Source organism: Bos indicus x Bos taurus, chromosome 7 (genome assembly GCF_003369695.1).
Source record: "Bos indicus x Bos taurus breed Angus x Brahman F1 hybrid chromosome 7, Bos_hybrid_MaternalHap_v2.0, whole genome shotgun sequence".
Taxonomy (NCBI): Eukaryota; Metazoa; Chordata; class Mammalia; order Artiodactyla; family Bovidae; genus Bos; species Bos indicus x Bos taurus.
Genome location: NC_040082.1, coordinates 101,512,064 through 101,530,100, shown reverse-complemented (window position 1 = coordinate 101,530,100; position 18,037 = coordinate 101,512,064). Strand labels below are relative to the sequence as shown.

The 18,037-nt window shown below is 39.2% G+C and overlaps 2 pseudogenes; both read left to right on the top strand.

Annotated features, from left to right (window-relative positions):
• Window positions 1-6,451: 6,451 nt before the first annotated feature.
• Window positions 6,452-7,398, top strand: LOC113896450 (annotated as a pseudogene).
• Window positions 7,399-15,541: 8,143 nt separating this feature from the next.
• Window positions 15,542-16,238, top strand: LOC113896449 (annotated as a pseudogene).
• Window positions 16,239-18,037: the final 1,799 nt, after the last annotated feature.

Genomic DNA, 18,037 nt, shown 5'->3' with positions numbered 1-18,037 from the left:
ACCTATGACCACTTCATGGCCATCTATCAAATTCTGCACTATCCTGTCGCCATGAACCCTGCTCCACCCACATACACTTTGTGGTTTGCTGGTTCTGGTGTTTGGTTCATGAGTGCCATGCATTGTTTGTTATAAAGATTAACAGTGTTGCAACTGTCATTCTGTACCTTCTTGGAATTCTGTACTTTTCCTGCAAAAGCAAATAAGGTGTCCAACTAGTCAATTGTGACCCCTTTTGTAATGACATGATGATGTAATTTGAAACTGTTATATTCCAGGTTGGTAATGGACTGGTTCCAAATAGGGAAAGGAGTATGTCAAAGCTGTATATTGTCCCTCTGCTTATTTAACTTATATGTGGAGTACATCATGAGAAATGCTGGGTTGGATGAAGCACAAGCTGGAATCAAGATTGCCAGGAGAAATAGCAATAACCTCAGATATGCAGATGACACCACCCTTATGGCAGAAAGTGAAGAGGAACTAAAGAGCCTCTTGATGACAGTGAAAGAGGACAGTGAAAAAGCACTCATAAAACTCAACATTCAAAAAACTAAGATCATGGCATCTGGTCCCATCACTTCAAGGGAAAGAGATGGGGAAACAAGAACCAGTCAGAGACTTTATTTTCTTAGGCTTCAAAATTACTGCAGATGGTGACTGCAGTCATGAAATTAAAAGACACTTGCTCTTTGGAAGAAAAGCTTTGACAAACCTTGACAGTGTATTATAAAGCAGGGACTTTGCCGAAAAAAGTCCGTATAGTCAAAGCTATGATTTTTCCAATAGTCATGTATGGATGTGAGAGTTGGACCATAAAGAAGTCTGTGCACCGAAGAATTGATACTTCTGAACTGTGGTGTTGGAGAAGACTCTTGAGAGTCCCTTGGACTGCAAGATCAAACGAGTCAATCCTAAGGCAAACCACTCCTGAATATTCACTGGAAGTACTGATGCTCAAGCTCAAGCTCCAATATTTTGGCCACTTGATGTGAAGAGCTGACTTGTTAAAAAGACCCTGATTCTGGGAAAGATTGAAGGCAGGAGGAGAAGGGGACAAAAGAGGATGAGATGGTTGGATGGCATCATGGACTCAATGGACATGAGTTTGAGCAAGCTCCAGGACATGGTGAGGGACAGGGAAGCCTGGCATGCTGCAGTCCATGCGGTCACAAAGAGTCAGATACAACTGAGTGACTGAACAACAAATGTCTTACCTGGGATCCTTTACTCTAAGATAGTTTCCTCTCTATCTGGAATACCATCAGCTTGGGGGAAGTACAAAATGCTTTCTACCTGTGCATATCACCTCTCACTTGTATCCTTGTTTTACTGGACAGGCTTTGACTGTACCTCAGCCCTGTGACTACTCATGCCCTTCTGCTTAAAGTCAAGTGCAATCACCTCGGTGATGTACACTGTGATCACACCTGTCCTAAGCCCCTTCATCTATAGTCTAATATATGAAGACATACACAGGACTCTGAAAAGATTATTAGGAGTGGCAAGTATCAAAGTACCACCAGTGGTAGTGTTAAAGAAGTTCCCTTCTTTTCAGGGTGTAAAGAATTTGAACTGGAATCTGATATTCTGGCTTAAATGATCAGAAACACAGTCCTTGGACCACTAGAGACATGAGGAATCTGAATAAGCATTTGAACCACAGACCTTGGTGATTTGTATGAACAAATTGTATGAACAGTGAATTTATAGATATTCTTGTCTGAAATAGGATTTCTCATATTCTTACGCTGCCTTGGACAGGAGAATTATTTGTATTGGATGCTGTTCTGTGGTTTATAGGAGATTAGTAGCATCCCTTCAGATATTTCCAAGTATCTCCAGTGTGAAAATCATGTCTGGTTGAGAATCACTGTGACAGAGTTCCAGAACTAAGAGACCTCAATCCAGTCTCCAGCCCTTACTTGGTTTGTACTTTTATTTAGAACATTAAATCCTTCTGTGTTCCAGTCTGACAACAGAGAATGGAGTTCATAAAAGTGCTACCTCAAAAAACACATGACCCAGAGGGATGGTATGGGGAGGGGGGAGGGAGGAGGGTTCAGGATGGGGAACACATGTATACCTGTGGTGGATTCATTTTGATATTTGGCAAAACTAATACAATTATGTAAAGTTTAAAAATAAAATAAAATTAGAAAAAAATAATAAAAAAAATAAATAAAAATAAAAAAATAAAAAAATTAAAAATTAAATTTGACAATCACTATACCTGCCTTTGAACTGTGGTGTTAGAGAAAACTCTTGAGAGTCCCTTGAACTGCAAGGAGATCCAACCAGTCCATTCTGAAGGAGATCAGCCTGGGATTTCTTTGGAAGGAATGATGCTAAAGCTGAAACTCCAGTACTTTGGCCACCCCATGCGAAGAGTTGACTCATTGGAAAAGACTCTGATGCTGGGAGGGACTGGGGGAAGGAGGAGAAGGGGATGCCAGAGGATGAGATGGCTGGATGGCATCACTGACTCGATGGACGTTGAGTCTGGGTGAACTCCGGGAGTTGGTGATGGACAGGGAGGCCTGGCATGCTGCGATTCATGGGGTCGCAAAGAGTCGGACATGACTTAGCGATTGAACTGAACTGAACTGATACCATGCTAAGATAGTTTAATGGCCATGTATTAGTCACTCAGTTGTGTCGAACTACATGTGACCGCATGAACTGTAGCCTACCAGGCTCTTCCGTCCATGGGATACTCCAGGGAAGAATACTGGAGTGGGTTGCTATTTCCTCCTCCAGGGAATCTTCCCAACCCAGGGATCAAACTTGCGTCTCTAATGTCTCCTGCTTTGGCAGGCATATTCTTTACCACTGAGCTACCTGGGAAGCCTGGTTTATGGTCATATTAATATCATATCAAGCTTCTCTGATAACTCAGTTAGTAAAGAATCCACCTGCAACACAGGAGATCCTGGTTCAATTCCTGTGTCTGGAAGATCCATCAGATAAGGGATAGGCTACCCAGTCCAGTATTCCTGGGCTTCCCTTGTGGCTCAGTCGGTAAATAATCTGCCTGGAATGTGGGAGACCTGTGTTTGATCCCTGGGTTGGGAAGATTCCCTGGAAAAGGGAATGGCTACCCAATCCAGGACTCTTGCTTGCAGATTTCATGACTGTATAGTCCATGTGGGGCAAAGAGTCAGACACGACTGAGCGATTTTCACTTATCATATCAACATATGGTATTGCATATGTTGATATGATATAAATATTTTTCTTATAGTATAAACATTTTATAATGAGAGACTAAAGGGCAGCTGTTGACTTCTGATATATCTGAGAAACTTGTAATTGGCTTGGAAAAACTAGCATGAATCCAGGCAGTATAATACCCACAATTTTATACTGAAGGAGCAATGTTATCCACAGTTCTGAAGAGGGAAATAGTAGTTTTAAAGATTTCAGTAGTTTATTTTGTTGTTATTGTTTTCCTCTACCACAAATCAAAGCTTTGGAGACCCAAGGGACCTCATCAAGACAAATCCTCAGTGTTATGGTTTAAAAAAGTTTTAGATCTCAGGGGTGTGATGAGGTTCTGGAAGCCTTAGTGCTTTGAAAGCAGGAGAATTAAAGGGCAAGGAATGATAAAAACTGAATCACCCAACTTATAATGCAATCACCTAGCAACAGAGAATCAACAGAAAAATAATTGCATTGTGTCCAGCCCAGTGTCCCCAAGGGAAATCATGTACTTGGAGGCTGGAGTAACAAAAGGAAAATATACCCAATTAGCTGACGTGTGTGCATGCTTGCTATGTCCCTTCAGTCCTGTCCAATTCTTTGAGACCCCACGGACTGTAGCCCTCTAGGCAACTCTGTCCGTGGGATTCTCCACACAAGAACACTGGAGTGGGTTGCCATGCAGTCCTCCAGGGGATTTTCCTGACCCAGGGATCAAGCCCCCATCTCCTGTGACTCCTGCATTGCAGGTGGATTCTTTATCACTGAGCCTCCAGAGAAACCCTGTGAGCTGACACAAGAATCTGGAAATATCTCCTTTGCTGCAGCCCCTCAGCCTGTGCCACTTTGGTTGATGAGGACCTAGTTCTTAATTTAGATTTCTGAATCTGTCTGGGAGCCAATGCTTGATTTTATCCCTTCCTGTTGTCTTGTTTAGGTACAAAAATTCTGTCTGCATCATTAATCATTTAGAAAAGAACTTGGACTTCTACAGGGAAAGCCTTCTCTCTCAATCTGCAGGCAGGTGAGAGCTCCACACACATTTCAGGAGAGGGTCAGAGAGGACAGAAGCCGGGAGCATGTACCCGAGGTCACCTGACGACCAATCTAGCACAGTCCAGAGGCCAGAGGTCACTGTGGTTATTATCTGGCTTTCCTGATATTAGTGTATCTATTTAGGTCTAAAAATAAAGTGAACCCTTCACTCATCAGTGTTGACAAATGGTAATAAAAGAAGTTCAGTTAGAAGGAATGATGGTGGTGGTTTAGCTGCTAAGTTGTATATGATCCTTTTGCGACCCCATGGGCTGTAGCCCACCCGTCTCCTCTGTCCATGGAATTTCCCAGGCCAGAATCCTGGAGTGGGTTGCAATTTCCTTCTCCAGGGAATCTTCCTGACCAAGGGATTGAAACTTGGCCTCCTGGATTGCAGATGGATTTTTTACTAATGAGCCACCAAGGAAGCCCCATTAGAAGGAATGGGAGGCATAAAAGGCTTCCAGTAAAAGTAGACAATAAGTCTAATAATCTTATTTATGAACTGAAGTAAGCAAATAGGAAAACTCAAGAAAAAGAAGTATTCTGCTTCTTCATAGAAAATATATCAAACTTTTGTTGTTTTTCATTTATTTTTGATTTTGAATTGGTAGTGTATGTTCCATTTGCTTATTCTCTTGGGATATTTAAACTGTAAGATATATCACATCATGAATATATCCCTGTTTATGTCCTTGGAAAAATATATTTTTCTTTATTATTATTTTTTGGGCATCAAGGAGATGCCACTGGAATTGGAATATTGATGAAGCAAGGAAACTTTTCTTTGATGCATTGTCTCAGGGGTCATTTGAGTTTATTGCATATTTTCCCTCTTAATTTGCCTATGTCCATTTCATTTCTCTTTTTTATTTCTCTCTCATGCTTTTCATTCTTCTCTAAATACCGAGAAGAAATTTGCCTTACCAACGTTGATCCCCAAATTTATTGTTCTATAAGAAGCTTATAAACTGGAAATTGGGGGTGGGATGTGTAGGGAGATAAGAGGGAGGTTCAGAAGGGAGGGGATATATGTATGCATATGGTTGATTCATGTTGAGGTTTGACAGAAAACAACAAAATTCTGTAAAGCTATTATGCTTCAATTAAAACACACATAAATTTAAAAAAATCTTGGAACTTCTGAGTAAAAGTGATACATTCTTTGGAGAATAATAATTTGATCTGACAAACTCGATGTGTTAACTATTCATTGCCTAATCAGGGTGGATCTGGGTGACCAGTTTATGATAGTAACACAAGCCAGAAACATCATGTGTGTGTGTGTGTGTGTGTGTGTGTGTGTGTGTTTGCCTGTGCCTTGTTAAGAGAGACCAGTGCTTAAAGCAGAGGTATCTGTACTCATATGTTAAGATGACTTATAATACAGAGGTCAGAAGTTGGTCAATAGATGGAACGAAGTAGGGAAACTGACATAATTCACAGGATGGTTTTAAACGAAATTCATAAAGTACAAGGAACCACATGGAAGGAGGGATTCTCTATGTGCTGAAGATTCAGCTGTAGCAGGGAGGCCACCTTGCTCCTCAGCATCCTGACAACATCTCTAATCACTCCCCCTCCTACTTATTCCTTCACCCCACTGGATTCCCTGTTTGCACTTGAACATGTGGAACAAGCATCTTTGTCAGGTTCTTAGCAGTGGCAGCTCCCTCTGCCAGGCACACACTTCTTCTGACATCACAAAGGCTTCTTCTCTCTCTCTTTCGGAGTCTTCAAACATCACCTAGTTTGAAGTTCTTCTCTGAACACTCAGGACAAAATAACACCTCCTACCACTCTCTCCTTTATACCTGGTTTTGTTTTCTTCCTAGCATCTGTGACATTCTGACATATTCTATCATGTTGTATTTGAATATCCTCATTCACCATCCTTGGTTAGGAGAGATTTATTTTTCATCACTTTCTACTGGGTCAGCACTAAATACGTATTTCTCAAATAAATGAAGAAATACCTTATTAGAACTCTAAAATATATGAGCCCTTTGCCAATGTGATGAGAATGGGACAAAAAATCTTTGTCGGGGATGAAATGGAACATACTTTGGAAGAGAACTTTTCTATGAATAAGGTATTAAGATCAATTACTTGAGGGCTAAATAGAAATTGCAGTATTTCAGCTATGTGAATTATGCCAGTTTGTGTGCAAACTACTCATGTGGTTTTCCTTTTTCCTGGTAGTCACCTCCACCCCATGGAATCAGAGAATAATATACGAATTTCCGAATTTCTTCTTCTGGGACTTTCAGAAGAATAAGAACTGCATCCTCTCATATTTGGGCTCTTCCTCTCCATGTACCTAATCACTGTGTTTGGAAACCTGTTCATCATCTTGGCCATCAGCTCAGACTCCCACCTCCACACCCCCATGTACTTCTTCCTCTCCAACCTGTCCTTTGTAGACATCTGTTTCACCTCCACCACCATCCCAAAGATGCTACGGAACATCCAGACAGAGAGCAAAGGTATTACCTATGAAGGCTGCATCACCCAGATGTATTTTTACATGCTGTTTGCAGGATTAGATGACATTTTCCCCACAGTGATGGCCTATGATTGGTATGTGGCCCTCTGCCACCCCTGCACTACATGGTCATAATGAGCCCTTGGCTCTGTGGACTGCTGGTTCTGATATCCTGGGTGCAGATTGCCTTGTATTCCTTGGTACACAGCTTAATGGTGTTGTGATTGTCCTTCTGTCCAGTTGTACAACCCCCCCACTTTTTCTGTGAACTCAGTCAGGTGGTAAAACTTGCTAGTTCTGACAACTTTCTTAATAACATAGTGATGTATTTTTCAGCTGTCCTGATCAGTGCTGGTCCTTTGGCTGGTATCCTTTACTCATATTCTAAAATAGTTTCTCGCATATGTAAAATCACATCAGCTCAGGGGAAGTATAAAGCATTTTCCACCTGTGTGTCCCACCTTGCAGTTGTCTTCCTATTTTATTTTACAACCTTAGGAGTTTACCTTAGCTCTGCTGCTTCCCACACCCCGCATTCAAGTACAGTCGCCTCGGTCATGTACACTGTGGTCACACCCATGCTGAATCCTTTCATCTACAGTCTGAGAAACCAAGATATAAAAGAGGGTCTAAAGAGATTGTATTTGATGCCAAGTATAAAAGACCAATTGTACTAGTGCTCTGGATTACATAACTCAAAGTATCAAAACCAGACATTGTTCTTTGTTCATTGTGAAATAAAATTTGCTCCTTGCACTTATTTCCTGGGATTTCCATTTTTCTTTCCTTTTTTGAATTCAGCATCTTTATAGAATTTTAGGAATCTCTCTTTTTAAGCTTTATTCTCAGTCTATATATAGATTGTCTGTATATAGACAGTTTTTGTTTTTTCCTACCCACCATATTCCAAACTTTGAATCAAAAATATTTGGAATTCCATTTCTTTGATGGAATATCATAGAATTATGAAGAATTTATTAGGAGTAATATCTTTTCATGAGAACATTTAGTCTGTTGTTGTTCAGTTATCCAGTTGTGCCCACCTCTCTGTGACCCCACGGATTGCAGCATGGCAGGCCTGCCTGTCCCTCACCCATTCCCAGACCTTGCCGAAGTTCATGTTCATTGCATTGGTGATGCCATCCAGCCATCTCATCCCCTCATGTCCTCTTCTCCTTCTGTCCTGATCTTTCCCAGCAGCAGGACTTTTCCAATGAGTCATCTGTTTGCATCAGGTGACCAAAATACTGGAACTTCAGCTTCAGCATCAGGCAGTTTAGTGAATATTCAGGGTTAATCTTACTTAAGACTGACTGGTTTGATCTCCTTACTGTCCAAGGGACTCTCAGGAGTCTTCTCAAGCAGCGTAGTTCAAAGGCATCAATTATTCCACATTGTACTTTCTTTATGGTCCAGCTCTCACAACCATACGTGACCACTGGGAAGACCATAGCATTGACTATAAGGACCTTTGTTGGCAGAGTAATAATGTTTCTGCTTTTCAACACACTGTCTAGGTTTGCCATCTGTTTTCTGCCAAGAAGCCATCATCTTCTGATTCCATGGCTGCAGTCACCATCCCCAGTGATTTTGGAGCCCAAGCAGAGGAAATATATCACAACTTCCACGTTTCCCCCTTCTATTTGCCATGTAGTAATGGGGCCAGATGCTATTATCTTAGTTGTTTTAATATTTAGTCCTAAGTCGGCTCTTCAGGAGATCATTTAATTTACTGGCAGTTAAAGAGGTTTTTTGGTAGGTATTACTAGTTTCCAATTTGTTAACTTGTTTTCTGTAGTGTCATTCTTTTTATTTTTTGTGTTTCTTATGATTTGATGATGTATTTAGTGATATGCTTGTGTTCCTTTCTCTCTAGATTTTACCTTGTGTAGATTTTTGATGTATGATACACAAAGGATCTTCATATAATGACATACAATGATGTCTACCTTTAAAAATTATTTGTCTTTTAAGTTCATACACATATTAATAGCACTACATTTTCACTCCCTGCCCCACATTTTGTGCCTTTGAAGTCACATTTGATACCTCCCTATTTATCCCTTTAATTCTTACTGTAGCTATACTTGATTTTAGAATTATTTTGTCTATTAAGTTTTCATACTAGCTTAAGTGATTTGATCCTCAACCCTTCCACACGTTTGCCTTTGCTAGCATGATTTTCTCTTTCTTATAGTTTCTTCCCACTTGCCATTCCTTTTTTCTTTCCTTCTTTGAGAAGGTCCTATAATATTCCATGTAGAGTATGTTTAGAATTGATAAATTCTATTAGTCTTTGATTGGCTGAAAAATTCCTTATCTCTCCTTCAATTCTGAATGTTACTCTTTCTGAGTAGAATGCCCTAGTTTGCACGTTTTTCCCTCTCAACAGCAAAAGAGACACAGATGTATAGAACAGTCTTTTGTACTCTGTGGGTGAGGGTGAGGGTGGACTGATTTGGGAGAATGGCATTGAAACATGTATAATATCATACATGAAACTAATCTCCAGTCCAGGTTTGATGCATGATACAGGATGCTCGAGGCTGGTACACTGGGATGACCCAGAGGGATGGTAAAGGGACGGAGGTGGAAGGGGGGTTCAGGATGGGGAACACGTGTACACCCGTTGAGGATTCATGTTGATGTATGGCAAAACCAATACAATATTGTAAAGTAATTAGCATCGAATTAAAATAAATATATATTTAAAAAAAGAAAAAAAAAGAAATATATAATGCCTCCCCATTTTATTGTACAAAGTTTCTGCAAAAAAAAAAAAAAAAAAAAGAAAAGAAAGAAAAGAAATCAGCTGATTGACTTATGTGCTTCCATCTTACATGACACTTTTATTTTGCTGGCTTTAGAAAACCATATCTTTAACTTTGTGGTTTAATTGCTGTATCTTTGTGCAGGTTTTATTGCTGTCATTTTGGGGGGACTCTTTTTGCTTCTGGTACCTGAATTTGCTTTTTTATGCAGGTTTGGGAACTTTTCAGACATAAGTTTATCAGATATGTTTTGACTACCTTTTTATCTGTCTTTTCCTTCCTGGACACTGCAGTTGTGCTAGTGTTGGTGTTCTTAATGTAGTCAAACATCTTTCAAAATATTCTCATTTTTAATTTGTTTTTTTTTTTTCCTTTCTGACTGAATCATTTCCATGATTCTATAATTCAGCTAGCTTATGCATTCTTCTGTATCACCTGCATAACTATTAATTACTTCTAGTGGTTCATTTCATTTAATGTAATGTTCAGTTCAAGCTATCTTTATAGTTCCCTATTAAAATTATAACTGATTCAACAGTCATTTTTACAGAAAATTAAATATTTTATGGTCTTCCACTTATTAACAAAATGCATAGGGTGAATACTGGAAATAAAACTTCTTTTGGAAGATTTCTTGAATCATTTTAGCTTGAGAAAATGGAATTTTATATCTTTACTAATGCATTGATTCCAAATCTGGTAAACTGTTTGTATCTCTTTCTGTAGCTCTTTTTTAGGCATGATATTTTGTTATTTAAGTTGGGACAAATTCCTCTGTATTTTCATTTTACTTATCTTTGTCTGTTTTCTGAAATTATTTGCCACAGTTAATTCTCACTGTCTTAGACTGGTGTATTTCTGTGGGAACAGTCATGTACAGTTGATGTGTGCCCAGTGGCTTTACTGGAAGAGCTAGATCTGATGTTATCACAATTCATGCCTTTCTTTGGGGTGTACTGATTGCAATCATCTTTCTAGGAGGTATGGAGGGCTTGGGCTTGAGTCAGGTATGAGATATGGTTTCCTCTTTGTTTAGAGGCCAGAAGGAAATGGCATCCCACTCCAGTATTCTTGTCTGGAAAATTCCATGGAGGTCACAAAGACTCAGATGTGACTGAGCACAGCACACACACATGCACACACATATAATATGCTAAGATAGTTTATGGTGCATATCAACATATAAATATCTCTCTTTATGTAAGTACAAACATTTGTAATTAGGGATTAAAGAATAGCTCTTAACTTCTGGTATAACGGGAAATTTCTAATTGACTTGGAGAAACTCTCATGCATCCAAAGAGTATATTAACTGTGGTTTTATTCTAAAGTATCAAAGTCATCCCCCATTTTGAAGAGGAGAAATGTAATGTTTAGAGATCTCAGTGGTTCTGTCCCTGTCCCAAGTCAAAGCATTAAAGACCCAAGGGACCTAGTCAAGACAAATCCTGAATGTTACAATTTAAAGAAAATCTTGTGCTCAGCGACATGATGACATGCCAGGAAGCTTAGGGCTTTTTTTTTTAAATTTTATTTTATTTTTTAACTTTACAATATTGTATTGGTTTTGCCATATATCAAAACGAATCCGCCACAGGTATACATGTGTTTCCCATCCTGAACCCTCCTCCCTCCTCCCTCCCCATACCATCCCTCTGGGTCCTCCCAGTGCACCAGCCCCAAGCATCCAGTACACAAAAATAAACTCAAAATGGATTAAAGATCTAAACATAAGATCAGAAACTATAAAAATCCTAGAGGAGAACATAGGCAAAACACTTTGACATAAAATCACATCAGGATCCTCTATGAACCACCTCCCAGAATATTGGAAGTAAAAGCAAAAATAAATGGAACATAATTAAACTTAAAAGCTTCTGCACAACAAAGGAAACTATAAGCGAGGCGAAAAGACAGCCTTCAGAATGGGAGAAAATAATAGCAAAGGAAGCAACTGACAAACAACTAATCTCAAAAATATACAAGCAACTCTTACAGCTCAATTCCAGAAAAATAAATGACCCAATCAAAATATGGGCCAAAGAACTAGACATTTCTTCAAAGAAGACATACAGATGGCTAACAAACACATGAAAAGATGCTCAACATCACTCATTATCAGAGAAATACAAATCAAAACCACTATGAGGTAGCATTTCACGCCAGTTAGAATGGCTGCGATCCAAAAGTCTACAAGCAATAAATGCTGGAGAGGGTGTGGAGAAAAGGGAACCCTCTTACACTGTTGGTGGGAATGCAAAGTAGTACAGCCACTATGGAGAAAAGTGTGGAGTTTCCTTAAAAAACTGGAAAAAGAACTGCCTTAAGATCCAGCAATCCCACTGCTGGGCATACACACTGAGGAAACCAGAACTGAAAGAGACACGTGTACCCCAATGTTCATAGCAGAGCACTGTTTATAATAGCCAGGACGTGGAAGCAACCTAGATGTCCATCAGCAGATGAATGGATGAGAAAGCTATGGTACATATACATGATGGAGTATTACTCAGCCATTAAAAAGAATACATTTGAATCAGTTAATGAGGTGGATGAAACTGGAGCCTATTATACAGAGTGAAGTAAGCCAGAAAGAAAAACACCAATACAGTACACTAACACATATATATGGAATTCAGAAAGATGGTAACAATAACCCTGTATACAAGACAGCAAAAGAGACACTGATGTATAGAAGAGTCTTTTGGACTCTGTGGGAGAGGGAGAGGGTGAAATGATTTTGGAGAATGGCATTGAAACATGTATAATATCATATATGAAACGAGTTTCCAGTCCAGGTTCGATGCACGACCTTAGGGCTTTGGAAGCAAGAGAATTAAGAGGAAGGAGCAATAAAAACATGAATTTTCCTAACTTATAATGCAGTGTCTTAGGAACAGAGAGTCAGCAGGGGAAAAAAAATCCATTCTGTCCAGAAAAGTGTCCCCATAGGAAATCATGTAGTTATAGATTGGAGTAACTGGAGGAACCACGCCTAATGAGCTGACACAGGAAGCTGTAAAAATCTCCTCTGCTGCAGTCGCTCAGCCTCTGCCATGTTTGTTGGGGAGGACCTGGTTCTTGCTTTTGAAGTTCTGCATCTGTCTGTCAACCAATGCTTAATTTAGTCACTTCTGTTTTCATATTTGGGGACAAAATTTCTGTCTGCATCAGTAATCATTTAGGGAGGAGTTTTGACTTCTACAGGGAAAGCTTTCTTTCTTAATCTGCAGGCAGGTGATTCTGATAGTTCCACAGATGCTGCAGGAGAGCATCAGAGAGGATGGAAGCCAAGAGTGTGTACTGAAGTCAGGAGGCCAGATCACTGTGGTTTTTTTCTGTTTCTCCTAATGTTATTGTACTTATTTATGATCTAAAAATAAAGCGAACATTTCACTCAAAAATGCAATATTGTAAAGTAATTAGCCTCTAATTAAAATAAATAAATTTAATTTTTAAAAAAGAAAGAAAATGCAAGTGTCAGTGTTGACAATTAAATGGTAACAGTGGAAGCTCAGAAGGAATGATGGTGGTGGATTAATCTCTAAGTTGCTCCAACTCTTGTGACCCTATGGACTGTAACCCACCCAGCTTCTCTGTCCATAGAATTTCCCAGGCAAGAATGCTGGAGTGGGTTGCCATTTCCCTCTCCAGGGGATCTTCTCTACCCAGTGATCAAACCTATGTCTCCTGCATTTACAGGCAGATTATTTTCTGGCTACCAGGGAAATCCTGTTAGATGGAATAGGAGGGATAAAATGCTGTCAGTAAAAGTAGAAAGTAAGTATAGGGATTTTTTTTTTTTTTTTATGAACAGGAGGAAACAAATAGAGAAAGTCCTTAAGGAAAATAAGTCTTCTACTACTTCATATGCTTCACATACAACATATCCAATTTCTGTTGTATTTTGACTATTTCTGATATTGAATTAGTAGTTTATATTCCAAGTGCTTATTTTCCTAATAGGTAATGCAAACTGTAAGATGTTCCATGTCATATCATTTTTTATGTCCTTGGATAAAAAATATTTTTTTATTATTTTTCCAGACATCAAGGAGATGTCACTGGAGTTGGAATGTTGATGAAGCAAGGATATCTCATTATTGCATTGTCTCAGGGGTCATTTTAGTATATTGGATATTATTTTCCCTTAATGTTCATAGGCCCATTTCATTTCTCTCTGTTTCTCTCACTCTCATCCTTTTAACTATTCTCTAAATTCCAAGCAGAAATTGGCTAAACCAAAAATGAATCCCATATTTATTGTTCCATGAGAAGTTTATAAACTGGAATTTCATGGAAATATTATATATCCTTTTGGAGCATAATAATTTGACCTGATCAGCTGAGTTGTATCCACTCGCAGTGTAAAGAGTGTGAATCTGTCTGACCAAACATGGTAGTGACACAATCGAGAAGAACATGGTGTATTTGTGTGTGTGTGTGTGTATGTGTGTGTGTGTGCACTTGTGCCTTGAAAGGGAGAACAGTTCTTAAAGCAGAGGCACCTGGACTCATATGCTAAATGACATATATACACAGGTCAGAATTCAGTCAAAGGATGGAACTAAGAATGCAATCTGATATAATTCACAGTATGGTTTTATAGCTAAATTGATATTGTTCAAGGAAGCACATGGAAGGAGGGATTCTCTGTGGACTGAAGGTTCACCTGTAGAAGGGAAGCCACCTTGTTCCTCAGCATCCCTGACACCATGTCTAATCACTCCCCCTCCTGCTTATCCCTCTGCCCCACTGGCTTCCTTGTTTGCACTTGAACATGTGGAACAAGCAGCTTCCTCAGGTTCTTAGCGGTGTCAGGTCCCTCTTCCAGGCACACAATTCTGACATCACACTAGCTCCTTGTCTCTCTTTCATTAGGAATCTGTTCAAACATCACCTAGTTTGCTGGAATTTCCTAAACTCTCAGGACAAAACAACACCTCCTATCACTATCCTTTATATCTGGTTTTATTTTCTTCTTAGACTATGTCACTTTCTGACATATTCTATGATATTTTATTTGAATATCCTCATTCCCTATCCTTGGATTGAGAGAGATTTACTTTTCAGCACTTTATATTTCTTTCCTCCATGTGCTTGGATCATGATTAGCACTAAATATTTCTCAAATGAATGAAGGAATATCACATTAAAACTCTAGAATATATTACCTCTTAGCAAATGTGATGAGAATGGGACAAAAATTCCTAGTCAGAAATGAAATGAAATACACCCTCAAAGGGGTTTCTTGACTCAGCGGTTTAAAATCTGCCTTCAATGCAGCAACCATTTAAGAGACATGGGTTCAATCCCAGGTTTGGGAAGAACCCCTGGAGGAGAGCAAGGCAACCCACTCCAGAACTCTTTCTTGGGAAATCCCATGGACAGTGGAGGCTGGCGTGCTATGGTCCTTCTTCCCTTTGCTCAGTCGTGTCCAACTCTTTGCGACCCCATGGACAGTAGCCTACCAGGGTCCGCCTTCCATGGGATTTTCCAGGCAAGAATACTAGAGTGGGCTGCAATTTCCTTCTCCAGGGGATCTTTCCAACCCAGGGATTGAACCCAGGTCTCCTGCATTGCAGACAGACACTACTCTCTGAGCCATATGGTCCGTGGGGTCACACAAAGTTGGACAAGATTGAAGCTGCTAAACATACACACATATGTTCAAAGAGAACTTATCTGAAAATAAAATATTACAGCAACTTCTTGAGGGCTAAATAGAAATTGCAGTATTTCAGCTATGTGAATTATACCACTAGGAGTGAAAATTGTCATTATTTCCTTTTTCCTGGTAGTCGACTACACCCCATAGAACCAAGTAACAATACACAGATTTCAGGATTTCTTCTTTTGGGAATGTCAAAGGAAGCCAACTACAGCCTCTCATATTTGGGCTTTTCCTCTCCATATACCTGGTCAATGTGCTTGGAAACCTAATCATCATCTTGACTGTCAGCTCAAACTCCCACACCCACACCCCCATGACTTCCTCTCCAACCTGTCCTTTGTAGACATCTGTTTCATTTCCACCACCATCCCAAAGATGCTCTGGAACATCCAGACACAAAGAAAAGGTATCACCTATGAAGACTGCATCACCCAGACGTGTTTTCATGTACTGTTTGCAGGATTAGATGACACTCTCCTGAGTGTGATGACCTATGATCAGTATGTGGCCATCTGCCACCCCCTGCACTATATGATCATCATGAGCCTCTGGCTCTGTCGACTGCTGGTTCTGATATCCTATATCTTGATTGCCTTGTATTCCTTGCTACACATCTTAATGGTGTTCGATTGTCTTTCTGTACTGTTGTGCCAATCCCCCACTTTTTCTGTGAACTCAAGCAGGTGGTACAACTTGCCAGTTCTGACAACTTTCTTAATAACATAGTGATGTATTTTGCAGCTGTCCTGATGGGTGTTGGTGCTTTTGCTGGTATCCTTTACTCTTACTCTAAAGAGTTTCCTGCATATGTAAAATCACATCAGCTCAGGGGAAATATAAAGCATTTTCTACCTGTGTGTCCCATCTCTTGGTTGTCTCCCTATTTTATTTTACAGCCTTAGGAGTTTACCTTAGCTCTGCTGCTACCCACATCTCACATTCAAATACAATTGCCTCGGTGATGTACACTGTGGTCACACCCCTGCTGAACCACAGTCCGAGGAACAAAGATATAAAAGGGGCTCTGAAGAAATTCTACTTTATGCCAAGTTTAAAGGACCAAATACCCTAGTCCTTTGGATTGGATAACTCAAAGCCTCAGAACCAGAAATTGTGATTATTTGATCATTGTGGAATAAAATTTGCTCCCTGTATGTATTTTCTGGAATTTCCATTTTTCTTTCCTTCTTTGATTCAGCATATTTATACAATTTTGGCACTCTATTAAGCTTTATTCTCAGTGTTATATACAGGAAATATTTATTTTTTCCTACTCCACAATTTACATACCTTTGAAGAAAAAAATGATTTGAAATTTCATTTCTTGGTGGGGTATCATAGATTTATGAAAAGTTTGTTAAGAATCATGTTTTTTTTTTTTTTTATTAGAACATTTAGTTTGCTGACACTGATTGAGATTATCCATAGGTATTGCTTATTGCCAGTGTGTTCTTTGTTTCTTGCTTGTATTATTTTTTCCTTTTGTGTGTTTCTTTAGGTTTGCTGTTTTATTTAGTGGTATGCTTTGAGCAAGCTCTGGTAGATGATGAAGGACAGGGAAGCCTAGCGTGCTGCAGTCCATGGGGTAGCAAGAAGTCAGACATGACTGAGCAACTAGACAGCAAAGTAATAATGCTTGTGTTTCTTTCTCTCTAGTTTTTGTGTATCTAGTGTAGTTTTTTAATGTATGTTAAACAATGGGTTTTTATATGATGACTTAGAGCTGTATTTCGGAGAAGGCAATGGCACCCCACTCCAGTACTTTTGTCTGGAAAATCCCATGGATGGAGGAGCCTGGTAGGTTGTAGAGTCCATGGGATCACTCGAGTGGGACACGACTGAGCGACTTCACTTTCACTTTTCACTGTCATGCATTGGAGAAGGAAATGGCAACCCACTCCAGTGTTCTTGCCTGGAGAATCCCAGGGATGGGGGAGCCTGGTCGGCTGCTGTCTCTGGGGTCACACAGAGTTGGACATGACTGAAGTGACTTAGAAGAAGAAGAAGAAGAAGAAGAAGAAGAAGAAGAAGAAGAAGAAGAAGAGGAAGAAGAAGAGGAAGAAGAAGAAGAGGAAGAAGAAGAAGAGGAAGAAGAAGAGGAAGAAGAAGAAGAGGAAGAAGAAGAAGAAGAAGAAGAAGAAGAAGAAGAAGAAGAAGAAGAAGAAGAAGAGAAGAAGAAGAAGAGAAGAAGAAGAAGAGGAAGAAGAAGAAGAAGAAGAAGAAGAAGAAGAAGACAGCTGTATTTTCTTTCTTTTTTTTTTAGAAGCAAAATTTATTTTATTTAGTAGAGATATTTTTTCAAAGACAGCCTAATGTTCAGATTAAAAAAAAAAAGGCCTTGTATCTGCAATGCTATCAAAGCAAGATAATTATGTTTTGTGTATTTTATTTTTAAAACAGGCTGTCTTTTAAGTTCTTAAACTTTCAAATATTCACTACATTTTCACTTCCTGAGCTACATTTGTGTTTGTTGTCATATTTAACACCTCACAATTTATCCCTTTAATTCTTATTGTAGCTATACTTAACTTTAGAAATTCTTTTTGTCTATTAAATTTTCATTCTAGCTTAAGTGATTTGATTCTCAGCCTTTCCACACTTTTGCCTTTATAATGGGATTTTGCTTTTTGTATAGTTTCTTCTCACTTGTTATGCTTTTTTCTTTCCTTCTTAGAGAAGATTGTACATCATTCCTTGTCGCGTAGGCTTAGAATTGATAAATTGCTACAGTTTTTGCTTGTCTGAAAAGCTCCTTATCACTCCTTTGATTCTAAATGATAGTCTTGCTGGGTAGTATGCCCTAGTTCGCAGGTTTTTCCCACTCATCACTTTAAATATATAAGATTTCTCCCATCTGACACGTAATGTTTC